Source organism: Marmota flaviventris, chromosome 10 (genome assembly GCF_047511675.1).
Source record: "Marmota flaviventris isolate mMarFla1 chromosome 10, mMarFla1.hap1, whole genome shotgun sequence".
Classification (NCBI taxonomy): Eukaryota; Metazoa; Chordata; class Mammalia; order Rodentia; family Sciuridae; genus Marmota; species Marmota flaviventris.
This window is the reverse complement of record NC_092507.1, coordinates 46,354,803-46,369,413: the sequence shown is the minus strand read 5'-3', so window position 1 is coordinate 46,369,413 and position 14,611 is coordinate 46,354,803.

Here is a 14,611-nt window from a genome sequence, read left to right as displayed (position 1 = left end):
TTATTATTATTATTATTATTAGTTGTTATATTATTGCCAGTGGCATGCTTGTAAATCTTTCCACTATAGTCACATCAAATAAAGAGAGAAAGAAAAAGAATCATGATCCATACATTCTTCTGTTTTTGCAAAGTGAGAACCCCCATTATGACAGACTCTAAGTGAGGGAATGAATGTTGGGTTGGGTGTATGTGCATGACCAACCCTCTTGTGGTCTGAGCCTGCTCCAGCACACCATTGATTCTACTAATGATACTCTGTTTTAGTCAGTGTTTTTGTGTCTGTGACCAAAAGACCTGACAAGATCAATTAGAGGAGGAAAAGTTTATTTGGCTCACGGCTTCAAAGGTCTCAATTCATAGATGGCTGATTCCATTGCTCTGGGCCCAAGGTGACTCAGAATGTCATGGTGGAAGGGTTTGGTGGAGGAAAACAGCTTAGGGCATAGCAATAAGGAAGCAGAGAGGGAAGAGAGAGAGCTCTTTCACCACCCCTGCCCTGTGACCTAACTCCTCCAACCATGCTGCCTCTAGTCACCACCTAGTTAATCCATCAGGGGACTAATCAGCTGATTAGGTTAAATCTCTCATAACCCAATGATTTCACCCCTAAATTTCTCAAATTATCTAACACAGGTGTTATGAGGAGAAACCTTATATCTAAACCATCACATGCTCAAATAAATAGAGGCCCTGGAACAGAAGCAAGGGGCACCTCTGAGTTGTCAATCACCATCCAGATGTTGTAGAAAGGAGTCTTAGCCCAACTGTGCCTGGCATTTACTTTCTGACACATTCTTTGCTAAGGATGGTCCCTTGTGACTTAATTAATGGATCCTCTGTGCAGGATTGTTAGAGGAAGCAACCCAAGGAAACCTGAGTCCCTTTGTGGAGTCATGAGCTCTGGTTGGCATGCTGTGATCTCTGGAAGAGCCTGGGCTTCTTGGCCATCTTCCTGACAGGTACTGGAGAAGTCTTCCTGGCTGACTCCATACTGCCATCCCAACTGCTTTTCTAGGATAAAATGAATGATGACAAACCTCCTACAGGAGATCACTTGGGAGTTTTTATGCCCATTTATTATTTGATCCTCGCGGCAGGACATTATTATCTCCTTGTTAGAGTAAAAGAAATGGAATCTGTAATAGGTAGAGTAATTTAGCAAAAGCTACTATAACAAATAATCCTAAAATCCCAGTGGCTTAACATAACAAAAGTTTATTTCTCATATCACAGTCTGAACTGGTTTGGGAGCCTTTCCCCCAGAGGGTGACTCAGGGGCATTCTATTCGTTAGATTTGAGTTTCATGACCCCTACTTTTAAAAAGAAATTGGGAAACATAGTCATTTTGTATACTAAGAAGAGAATAGTAAGCATCAGCCTGTACCCCAGCAGCTCATCAGTCAGGCAGGCATAGGTTAGCTGCACATGCCTTCTGGGCCTGGTCTCTAAACCCTTGTTTTAGTCAGCTTTTTCACTGGTGTGACCAAAAGACCTGACAAGAACAATATTAGAGTAAGAAAAGCATTTGGGAGCTCACAATTTCAGAGGTCTCAGTCCAAAGAAGGCCAGCTCCATTCCTCAGTCTTAAGGCGAGGCAGAATAACATGGCAGAAGTGTGTGGTGGAGAGAAGTGGCTCAGGACGTGATCAAGATGCAGAAAGAGAGGGCGGGGCACTCCACATCACTCATCAGATACAAAATATATATTCCAAAGGCACCTGCTATGACCTACCTCCTCCAGTCACGCTACTATGGTTTGGATGTGAGGTGTCCCCCAAAAGCTCATGGGTGAGACAATGCAAGAGGGCTTAGAGGACAAATGATTCCAGATATGAGAACCTTAATCCAATCAGTGAATCAAACTCCTGACAGGATTAACTGGACAGTAACCGAAGGCAGGTAGGGTATAGCTGGAGGAGGTGGGTCATTGGGGCCATGTCTTTGGGGTATGTTTTGTATCTGGCAGGTGGAGACTCTCTCTGCTTGCTGATCATCATGTGAGCTGCTTCCCTCTGTCATGCTCTTGGGCCATGATGTTCTGCCTGACCTTAAGTCTTGAGGAATGGAGCCCAGCTGTCTAGAGACTAAGACCCCTGAAACTCTGAAACTGTAAACGCTCAAATGAACTTTTCCTCCTCTAAAATTGTTCTGGATGGATTTTTTAGTCATAGCAGCAAGAAAAAAAAAACTGATTAAAACACACACCCTACATGCCTTCCGTTGGCACTCAGTTAATTTTCATCAGGGGATTAATTCACTGACGGGGTTAAGGCTCTCATAAACGAATCATTTCACCTCTGAATGTTTTTTCATTGTCTCACATAAGGGATTTTTGGGGACACTTCACATCCAAACCATAACAACCTTCTTCCACAATCTGCCAAACCCTCTCTTCCTGCTCAGGATCCATATACAGGTTTCTATAACACAGGATTATAAACTGGGTGACTTTAACAACACATATTCATTTCCCACAGTTCTGCAAACTAAGAATTCCAAAATTAAAGCTTTTTGTTTGCAAATGGCTACATACTCCTTATATCCTCATGTGGGAGAGCAGAGAGTTAAGAGCAAGTTCTCATGTCTCTTCTTACAAGGGAATTATTCCCAGTCACAGTCATGAAGATTAGTTCCTCATGATCTACTCATCTCCCCCAAATTCTACCTACCAATCCCATCATATTGGGGGTTAGGGTTTCAACACACAAATTTTGGGGGATACAACTATTCAGTCCATACCATGAGCCAGATGGAAGGGCCCAGTCAAGGATTCTGCAGAGACAGCAGAGATATGGAATGGAAGCAGCCTGAATCCCTGAGTCACTCCATGGAGTAGGGCCTCCTAACCCTCTTCAGATTGTGATGGAGGAAGACACCTTTGCTGTGTTAAGCTGCTGAGATTTGGAGATTGTTGTCTCAATAGCCATAATAATTATAGTGGTCACTTGTACATGGTTCCAGAGCTCAAGCATTTCTCACCCCATGTATCTGTGCCATCAGAATCATACCACATTGTGACTGGTCAGTCCTCTCACACCGGATCGTAGTAAAGTTCCTGGTGGCAGAAACTGTCTATGAGTCATCTCTGTGTCTCATGGCTCAGAGAGCTTTTTAAAATTTATAAACAGCAATAATCTGTTTACTTAAAATATATATGCATGCTCAATAAAAGTTTTTTTTAAAGAAAAAAATTATAAAAATAAAGATGCCATCTCCTTAGAATTAAATGGGAAAGAAAGTATAAGGAAGTGTTTCACACTAGGAAAGCAGTTTGTATTTTCCCACATTAGCATTAATTGGTTGTCATTAGTTGCCTGAAAAGCCATGTTGAAAAGATTTTTAAGGCGTGAGATACAGGGGAGCAGTTGGTAGATTAGTAATGTCTGTCTGTGATAGGCCTGGGAGGAGAGGGGATAGCACATTCCCAGCTTTCTGAGAGCTAGTCCAAGAGAGAACATCAGTAAATGTTAGTTGAGTCAAGTGGAATTTAAACATAGTCATTGTGCCTCTCTCAATTTTTAAGCAAATAATTGAAGTGGAATATAAAGAAACTGAAATGGGATATGGGGAAATTAACATGGAAATCATATTGCAGGCACTTGACAAAACTAATTAAACTGGGAAATGCAGCTAGATTTTTTTTTTTTTTTTTTGGTGCATAAACATTCTTCTTCTCCTGCAACAAGGGGGTAACACCGACAAGTGTACAAATTACACTTTTATGTGTGTGCTCTTCCAAGCATGTGTGGGGCTTTGAGGAAGGTTCTGTTGTGTTGGTGGCAAGAGGCTCTGTAATTGCTCTGAGAATTCTTGGAATTTTTTCAGATACATATATTTTTTTTCCTGAATGAAGGCAAAAGAGAGCAGTCCTTTCTGTAATAAAAGAATACAGCTGCTTTCCAGTCAAGTGTATAGCCTCGAGCCTTGGTGTTTTTATCTCTAAGGTGGGAATAATCCTACTCCACCTGAGGATCAGATGAGGGCAAGGATGTAATGGTGCTTATGAGTAGTTCAGGACTGTTCTCACATTCCACATCACAGTTATCAGCAGAGTGTAGTACCTGGGCACGTGCCAGATTGCCTGGGCTTCACTCCCAGTGCCCCAGCATACTAGCTAGGTGAGCTGCAGCAGTCTGCTGCACCTCTCTGCCTGTTTCCTTACCTGAAAAACAGAGAAGATAATAAATAGCAGCCACCTCACAAGGGTGTGCTAGAAGTTAACAGAATCAACAAATATGTAACAGTGGACACATAGGTCTGGCAGTAGGTACCGCTCAACAAATCCCAGTGATCATCATCATCATTATCAAATATAATAGGACGTTAGTTAAATTCACCAAACTGAGTTTCTTAGAAATGTCACACACCATGCTGGGTGTTTTGGTGCTATTGAAGTACACTCTTAGGTGGCAGGCATTTTATACTTTAGTAGTGGGAAATAGAGAACAAGCTTACAAAAAACTATTCCTTTAAAGAAATTTTCTTCACTTTTTCTGTGAAAGTGGAGCCTTTTTCCTAGAATGCTTAATATTATCAAGAGTTCTTAACAGGTACTATCTCACTTCATCCTCCTTCCAATGCTATATTCTATGAAAATCATTTATTATATAAACTAGGTAGCGTGAATCCCAATGACACATGATTCTCAGCAAGCTGTACCCTACACAGTGCCTTTATTTCAGCATTCCCCTGACAGTACATATCATACAGCAAAAAAAGCAGTTTGAACATTGTTCATGTTTTGCTGGACATTCTTATGGGTCCACAGCCTACGGACTTGAGAATACCAAATGCAAATGGCTAGTGGGGCAGTAGTATTTACTGGAAAGAGCACTAATTTTAATATAACTAGGTTTGCTCCAATTTCCTAGGGATAGGATCTTGGTCTTGGCTCTTAAATTCTTGAGATCTCTTCCCCAGTCTGTAAAGGAGGATGATGTTCCTGACCTTTCAGAGTTGCTCTGGGGTTGAAACAAGAGAATCTTTGTACATGTTTCTGGGCCTCACTATGTGCGCAGTTTCTGGAATACCTGTGAGAAAGAAACGTGTCATAGATATTACTTAAGTATTTCCCCTAATTGTACTGCTGTGTGGTTGGTATCTAATGCTTAGCCTGATTAACACTTGTGGTACTGAGGCTTTCAGAATAATGTAAGCCACCAAGCAAACCAACACAGCTACAGCAGGCCGTGGTGCTCCAAGTTAGTTGATGAGCAGAAGAACTGGGACTTGAACTTGAACTCAGGTCTTCTGATCTCCGTGTCATATTAGATCTGGATGTATTCCACACAAGGGGCTGAGTTTAATTTTATTGGCATGACTCATGACTGCTTTGAGCTCAACATTCCTGTCTTCTGCAGGTAAAAGATGCAACTAATTTTCTTAGACATTTTTAATGAAAAATGTTTCTGTTCTATGGCTGAATGCTACATCGATGTTCATAGCAGCACAGTTCACAATAGCAAGACTGTGGAACCAACCTAGATGCCCTTCAATAGATGAATGGATAAAAAAAATGTGGCATTTATACACAATGGAGTATTACTCTGCATTAAAAAATGACAAAATCATAGAATTTACAGGGAAATGGATGGCATTAGAGCAGATTATGCTAAGTGAAGCTAGCCAATCCCTAAAAAACAAATGCCAAATGTCTTCTTTGATATAAGGAGAGTAACTAAGATCAGAGTAGGGACTAAGAGCAGGAGAAGAAGATTAACATTTAACAGGGATGAGAGGTGGGAGGGAAAGGGAGAGAGAAGGGAAATTGCATGGTAATGGAAGGAGACCCTCAGGGTTATACAGTGGAGGGGGTAGAGAGAGAGGAGGGGAGGGGAGGGGAGAGGTGGGGAGGGGGGAGGGTGGAGGATGGGAAAGGCAGCAGAGCGGAGCACAACAGACACTAGTATGGCAATATGTAAATCAATGGGTGTGTAACTGATGTGATTCTGCAATCTGTGTATGGGGTGAAGGTGGGAGTTCATAACCCACTTGAATCAAAGTGTGGAATATGATATGTCAAGAAATTTGTAATGTTTTGAACAACCCACAATAAAAAATTAAAAATAAAAAAAAAATGTTTCTGTGGACTTAGCAGTTCTACAACCTAATCCTACACGCCATTTCTACCCACATCATCATGTGCCTTTATCCACACGTGAACTACTGTGAGCTGCCTGAACTTCACCCATGTTCTGCAGGCTCCACCCTTGCTCAGGGTGGACTTTTTGAGGTTGGTCATTCATATGTCTAACCCTTGTAAGACCTAGGTCAACTAATTCCTTCTCCAGAGACCTTCCCCAACTCCTGTTAGTTGCTCACATCTTCTCTTGTTTCTAAGTCTTCATATTGCTTTATCTGTTTGATTTTTTTAAGAATTTTTATTAGTGCATATTACTTATACAGAATAGTGGGTTTCATGTATCTTATTCGTACACACATGTAGCATACTTTTATTATATCCACCCTCTTAAGACTCTCTTTACCCTTTCCTCTACCTTACCCTGATCCTCATCTTCTTCTCGAACAGTCTCCCTCCAATTTTTAGTTCCGTGTTGCATTATAAACATTAATCACATTTTTAAAGCATCCTAAACATTTGTAATTTGGGGGTGGAAAGAATTCTGAATCAGGAGAGTGGCATTTCTGAAATCTCAGCTCTATTTTCTGGCTGTGTGGTCTTAGGCAAGTTATTCAAACTCTCTGAACTTCACATTTCTTGTCTACAAATGAAGTTAACCTCTACCTCTCAGGGTGTAAGGGCTATTCAGAATTTATTTCACAGTGTCTGACTCATAGTATATACTCAAAACACAGTGATACTCTTTTTCTTCCTTCCTCCCCAGAAGCAGATGGTATGTAGGTATCACATGTCTAGGTCCCACGCACAGTACTTGACATATATTATTAGACATAATTCATCCAATCACAAATTAGTAAGTGGATGGACAGATATATGAAAAAATAGAGTGTGGCCCCCAAAGCATAAAATCAACCTGAGCTTTTAGCTGTTTCATTTCCATGTGATTGGTATTTTTATGGAACTGTGTCCATTTTGCTATTTTTCCTATGGACTAAGAATGAGGAGAGTGAGCACCTCCCAAATCCTTCAGGTTTATTATCATTGCTTCCTTGTCCTCCTTCAGCTGTCTCTCTTTGAGTGACTCTCTGAAGAGACCACAGCATCCTGTCTTGAGTGCATTGGCTGATATGCTCCTGGCAGGTTATCTGCTGGAAGGGTGACGCCAAACATGATTGACGTGACTTCCACCTCTGAGCCCGCCAAGGTTGCAAGCCCTTGGGTGGCAAACACAGAAGATACAGCTGACACGCTGAACCTCAACAAGTCCTGTTGCTTCCGTGCTGAATTCAGTCTGCATCGGGGCTGTTAAAGTGGGAAAAAAAGATTAATAAAGTACATGTTGAAGCTTGAAAGAATAATTAGTGGGACGTTATATGTTTGGGCTGCAAAGCCATCTCTACATTTAGCATAAAGCAGAACCTTTCTTCTAATCCTTCTGAGAACGAGGGATTGGCTCAAACTAAATTGGTTTTCTTTGTGCATCTTGAGTTTTTCTTTTAATGTTATCATTTTTAAAAAAAAATTATTATTTTCCAAATTTCAAGTAAGCTTTTAATCAACCTCTTTGTAGGATCTGCCTTGTTTCTGGATCTGCCAGTCACTTGATGAGCAGCCACTTGCCCCCCCCCCCCATAAAAGGAAAGTGTGTGAATTGTGGGCTGCTTAGAGCTTAAATCACACATCTTTCGGGGGTGCATTCTGTCACTCTCAGGACTGCCGTGGTGTCTGCTAACAGCCCACCTCGATGAGAGGAAGAGTGAATTATTGGTGTACATAATAAACTAACATCTGTACTGTGCATCTCAGAATGAGTGTCAGGGAAGCTGGAAGACAAAGCAGAGTGGCATCATTAGGGCCAGATTTAAGGCTCCAATTTGTGTAGCATTTGCATAACAATGCACAAGAGCAGCTATTCACTGTTCCCTTTCAGAACTCACAGTTTCACCTTCACAGGAACATTCCTGAGGAAGGGGAGGTGAGAGCAGATGTTTGCAAGCTGGGAGTCAGTCTCTCAGAGCATCCTTTCCAGAGGCCTAGAATTCCCTGGGCAGGCAAGGAGTTTCCTGTCCCTTGGACCCTGGAACCTGGTTTGTACTAGTACCTGCTCTTTGGTATACTTTTCATTCAACAAGTATTATTGAGCATCTGATGTCAAGAAAAGTCTTGGTGTCGAGAAATAAGAATCCACCAGCTGCCTGAACCACTTTTTTACCTTGGGCCCTGTGCTAGTATGAATCACCTGTCTGAGCCTGTCTCCTTTTCTCTGCAAAGGGGATGTTAATAGGACTTGTAAGAGTGAGTTACTGGTGCTGACTATATGAAAGGCAAGATGCTAGACCTGTTTAAATTCTCCCCCAAATCCTCTGATTCTCTATTCTTCTTTAGTATCATATGAGGAAACTGAGGCGTACAGAAGTAACTTGGGGCTGGGATTGTGGCTCAGTTGTAGAGCACCTGCCCAGCATATGTGAGGCATTGGGTTTGATCCTCAGTACGAGATAAAAGTAAATAAATAAAATAAAGGTATTGTGTCCATCTCCAGCTATAAAATAGAGAGAGGAGTAACTTGCCAGTCACTCAACCTGTGAGTTACAAAGTCAAAATATTTTAGTGTCTTGTTAATTTGTGCACTATAACATCAAAAAGCTGCCTTTGGGGTTAAGGAAGGAAATAGATTGGAACTCGAACTCAGCATCAAAAACTCTAATATGCTGGTCCTTTGCTCCCTGTTGCTCTTTTGCCACCCCTGAGTGACATGGGGGAAGTAGAGACAACTTGGTTTTGGCTTCTGACTGTCACATAGTTACTGTGTGTACTTGGGCAAGTCTCTAAACCTCTCTAGCCCTAGATTTCTCATGGATAGATGAGGAACCACAATGTACCTACCTCAAAGAGTTGTGAGAACTAAATGATACTATCATGAATGGGATCTAGATTTCTGAGCAAAATGTCTTGCCACAAATTATTTTCTAGACAATGCTAGCTGTCATCAGCATCATGATTATTAATTAGCCAATATTGCCAGAGTATAGATGAGCTCCTATTACCTGAAATACGAACAGGGGTCTTGCTTGTCTATGTCTTATTCAATATTCTCATCTCGTCGCAGACCTTGAGCCATTGATTATGTTTTCTTTTTTATTGAGGCCAGGCACACGGAGCCCCTCCTGGACTCAGCCATGAGGATGTAGCATGTTTACAAAATCTTCTTCAAAGAAATCTCCTGAATGCTGCAGTTGTAGCAGAATTCCAGTGTCCTCTGGCCACATGCTTAGCTATCAGTGCTGCTAAGGGATGGACCTTGTGTGCTCTGAATGCCAACAATCCACTCAGTTCCCAGACACTGGTTCTCTGCCCTAGTCTCAAACTCTGGCCCAGGTATTTGGGTAGACTCATGTATTTCTGCCCTGCCTATAATGCTCCCCTCACTCCAGCCTTTCCAAAGTTATATCACCCTTGACAGGTTAAAAGGACATGGACGTAAGGAATCGTTTGGGGATGATAACATGTTTAAAAATGGGAATGGTTGAACACTGTATGATATGTGGAATACACAACAGTGAAATTGTAAACAGAAAAGTGAGACTTGCATTTGATGACATTCAAGCTCACCCCAGTTCTATAAAAAAAAAATCAGTTTCTTCAGGTGGAAAACAGGTGATTTCTTGTAGTAAATGGCTTCCTAGTGACTGAGAAAGCTTTGATGTAAGTTTTCCTGTAGGTGGAAGTGTAACTATGATAAGTTAAAAAATATATTAAAAATTAGGGTAAGGGGCAGTAGGCTAGCTTTAGGTTTGAAATGCATGTAGCATTTTTAAGAGACCCTTTCTGAGCATCTGTCTGTGGCAGGAGCTGACCATCTTGGTCCTCCTCAGCACAAATACTCTGTGAAATAAAAATGCAAAACAACACAGTTGAATATGCTTTGGATGTGAACTCTGCTCCAAACTCTATGCACACATTTTTTTTTTTTTTTTCAGGATCATCTCATTCAAGTCTCACAGTAGCTCTGCCAGGGACATTCTACCGACTCATAGATAAAGAAACTGAGTCACAAGCCAAGTAACAACATCTGGCTAGTAGGGGCTCTTAGTGTCTTCTAATTATATCTTCTCTCTTCACTCCCCCCAGTAACTCCTACCCCTCTTAATATGGCACCCTGTAGAGAACTCACTAGAAACACATAGCAAGGGGCCCTGTTCCTTGCTGTGTTCCCACAGGCACACGTCTTCCTTCCGCTGGCCAGTGGACTGAGGTGAGGGATTTCTAGGTAAACCGGAAAGGGCTTGTGGCTCAATATCTCCACATGTGGCCTGTTTTGGGGTGAGAACTGCATTTGACTTCCAGCTCTGCTATCCACTAGCTTTGTGACCTTGGCTGGGACACACAAGCTTAATCTCTGCAACTAGAAAACATGTATGTGTTTATATAACATATGAACAATGTAATGCATATTGTTATTGACTTCTGGGTATCTGTGAAGAATAAATGTAAGCCTGTGGGTGAGAGAGCCTCTCAGAAAACTTTGGGATCACTGCACTGGGAAGAGTCACTTCTGGTCACTTCTGCCTGTTTCCCCCAGTTCCTGGGTTCCTATTCCTTGGTGTAGATCCCCTGCCTTGGCATGAGTCTGTTTTCCCTCAGTATCAAAAGCAGAGTTCTGCATGGCCTGGCATGTGGTCTGGGATGGCTAACATATGCTAATTTATTTCCCTAGTATTCTGACCCCCACCTTTCATCCATGGCTAGCAGAGGCTATGGAAGGCTGAGGTTGGCCCAAACCTGAGATGGATTCTGGAGTTGGAACTGGGCAGAGCCAAAATGGACAGTGACTGGGAGAAGGGGCTGTGTCCGTTTCTGCTTTCTGTGTGTGTACTTCAAGGCCAACAGGTGCTGAGAGCAGTCATCTGACAGTGATGGCAAGCAACATTTCCCAGGTGGCCACCCTGCCCAGAAAGCATTCACAGATGCCAGTCAAAAAGCAATGACCCAGTGGACTTTCAATCTCCGGAAGACACTGACATGGAGCCAAGGTGCGAAGGCAGATTGCATATTGAAGCCAACACACAAAGGGCAGAAGAGCTCTGACCCACACAGGTGGGATCGGGATAGTGACTTACATAACCCAGCTACTTGGGTTATGAAATTGTCCTCATTTGGGTCATATTTTAGAGAAAAGTAAGAAATTGCATTTTTAAAGAAATCCTTGCATCGTTGGTTAAATGAGGAATTGTCTGGTAAAATGAAGTGTGTTCCTGAAACAATGCATGTTTTAAATAGCATCAATGGGCTTTCCATAAAATTGAAGACCGTCTATTTAAAAACTCATCAGGAAAGAAAAGCCATCAGAAATAGCTTCTTTAAGGTTTCTCTTGTCAGTGGAGCTGAGGGAGCATAATATCCTCAGTAGTCTAAAGAAGAAAGGACCCTTTATGAGTTCCTACTATGCTTTGGTCCCTTGGCCAGCTGTGGTCACTTGTTTGATTTCTTCAAACCCTTATAATTTCCCAGTGACAGAGGGACAATGACTCCTGTTTCCTTAATCAGGGTACTTGGGACCAAAACTGAAGTGATTTTGTCATAAAGATGCAGTCAGTAAAACAAACAGAACTGTGATCATCTTTGTTAGTAATACCAGGTCATAACAATAACATGCTTTATGCTAGGCATTGTGGAGAACACATCCATATATTTTAATTAATCCTTACAACAGTAAATCTCTTTGGCAGATAGGGTTGTCCCCATATTGCAGATAAGGACAAAGACTCAACAGATTAAAAACTTGCCCAAATTTAGAGGACTAGTAAGTTGTTGAGCTAGGATTCAGACCCACATCTGCCTGGGCCCAAACTTCTTGTTGTTCTCTTATTGTTGTTTATTTATTAAATGTATAATCTCTAAGATGGATTTGGTATCAGGCACTGGTTTAGTTAAGATGCTTTGAGTTCTACAATATATACCTGGTTACAGCTGATATTGTAGCTGCTGATCTTCGTGCTTTAGGCACTAAATCTGACTTATAGATAAAGATTCAGAGGCTCAGAGAGGTGTCTTAACTGCACAGCCTTGCAGATGAAGAGCCATATGCTAAAGCCTCTGATTTCATTCTGCAATCTAGTAGACCAGGCAGAAAAAAAAAAAAAAAAGAATTTGGGCCTGAAGGATATGTTTGAAGTGGCAGAAAAGGCACAGAGAGAAATTAAGAACTATAGAATAATCCCCAAACCTACAGATAACAAAATATGCTAAACACCCCAGGTTTAAAAGAGATCATAACACAGGGCCCTGTGGATCCATCAGCTAAGGAGGGAGTCACAGACCAGGAAAAAAAGAGGGACAGTCAAAACCTTGGAACTTGCTGTTTCTCATGGCTTAAAGATCAACATCTGTGAGTGAGTTTCCTATGGCTGCTCAAACAAATAACTACAAACTTCGTGGCTTAAAGCAACAAGTTATTTTCTCTCACAATTCTGGAGGCTTGAGATTTCAAATCAGGATCCCTGGTGGAAGGAAATCAAGCTGTGAGCAGGGCTGCTTCCCCTGAGGATCCAGGGAGAAGCTTTCCCTGCACCCTCCAGCTTCCTGTTGCCAGCCTTCCTGGCTTGTGGTCAAATTGCTCCAAACTGCCTCCACCTTAGCATCTTCTTCTCCTGTCTGTCTGTGTCAACCTCCCTTTGTCTCTCTTTCATAAGGACACTGAGACTGCATGTAGGGCACACCTGGATAATCCAGAATAATTTCCCCATCTCAAGATCCTTAACTTAATTGCATCTGTAATGATTTCTTTTTTTCTTCCTAAGGTGACAATTACAGGTTCCAGAAATTAGAACCTGACATCTTTGGGGGGGCCATTATTCTGCCTCCCATAGTCAGAATGGGAACCATGGTATTTCTGAGCAGCAGAGAGAGATCATCTCTGGCCTTTTTATTTCTTCACGTTTGGGACCTTCCTCCCCCACAATAAAAAGTGGCAAGGTTCCCTTTCCAAAAGCATGCATTCTCATGCATGCAGAGGTAGTAGAGGGACGGTCCAGAAAAAGATCCCCTTTAATACAAGGTGATGTGCTGGTGAAGGCCTTATGGAGTCAAAGCCCAGAGGGTGGGGAGAGAGGAAGAGCCAGTGAGGGGCAAGAGAAAGGACTGGAAAATTGAGAGTGCAAGGAGACAAAAGGGAGATAAATTAAGAAAATGAAGAATAAAAGGGGGAACAGAGGAAGAAATTAATAGAGAAAGCAAGAATGCTTTAGAAAAAAAAGTAAAACCAAAAAATTTACAAGATCGGGGAGAAGAGGAAATAGGAGGGAAAACAAAGAGAGGAGGGGGAGGGGAAATGAGAGGAAAGCTAGGAGAGAGGAAGATTGACAGCAGACAGGGACAATGGGGAAGTGGGGACAGAAGGCAGTGAGAGGAGAAGAGAGGACTGAGGGAAACAGTGACCCCTGAGGGTGCGAGGAGGGAAAGAGGCGGCAGATCGTCAGCTCACACTGTGGGACAGAGTAATAAAGGCATTTGGTGAGGTGACAAACGTCTATATGTTAATATGCCGAAATAAATATAGCAGCTGCAAGTTACAAATCACATTCATCGGCCGTTACAGTCTGGTAATTGTCCATACAGATATTTTTTTTTCCTGGTTCCAGACCCTGGCTTATCAGAGGACAACATGCTTTTGAAATGCCACATTATTTTGTAAGTACATTTCACGTCCAAAAGTTGCACCAAGCGTGATATACTGAAGACGTATTTCGCTTCCATGCTGTGGAGCTCCCAGACTCCGGCACAATGATTTTTAAATGGCCATTTTGATCATCAGTGTTCTGCCATCCAAGGGCAGGACAGGCCTTCCCATAGGCTGTCTCCAAATCCCTCATTTATCCCTCTCTCCTCCCTCTCTCCTTCCTTCCCTTTTTTCCTCTTCTTGATCATTTAAGTCTCTCTCTCTCTCTCTCTCAAGCCTTCTTTTTCCCCTTGTCTTTCTGTTTCTCTGGCTCTCCCTGACCCCCACCCACCTTAAGGGGCTTTTCATAAGTCATCAGTGTATAAACCTCAGCACCACGGACTCAGGGCTGGATAATTCTTTGTCCTGGAGGCTGTGCTGCCTATTGTAGGATTTTAGCAGCATCCCTGTCCTTGACCCACTGGATGCCAATAGCAAAGCCCCCTCTCCCCTGTTGTGACAACCAAAAATATGTCCAGATAGTACCGAGTGTTCTCTGGGGGTCAAAATCATCCCTTCTGCAGTCAGATCTGAGCTCTAATTCTAGCTTGCCACTTCTTGACTGTGTAATCAGAGACAAATCCCCCTGATTTTCAGACGTATGAGAATCACCTGGAAGGATTTCACCTCAGGAGCTTTAAGTGCAATAGAGCTGGGAGGGGCCCTGAGAATATGCTGTCCTCTAGTACTGCTGCTGCTGCTTGCTGGTCCAGAGCCTGCTTTGAGAACCAGTGCCCTGCCCCTAACCTGGCTGATCTCCAGTCTCTTCTCCAAAATATAGGGTTCAAGCCAGGCATGGTGATGAATGC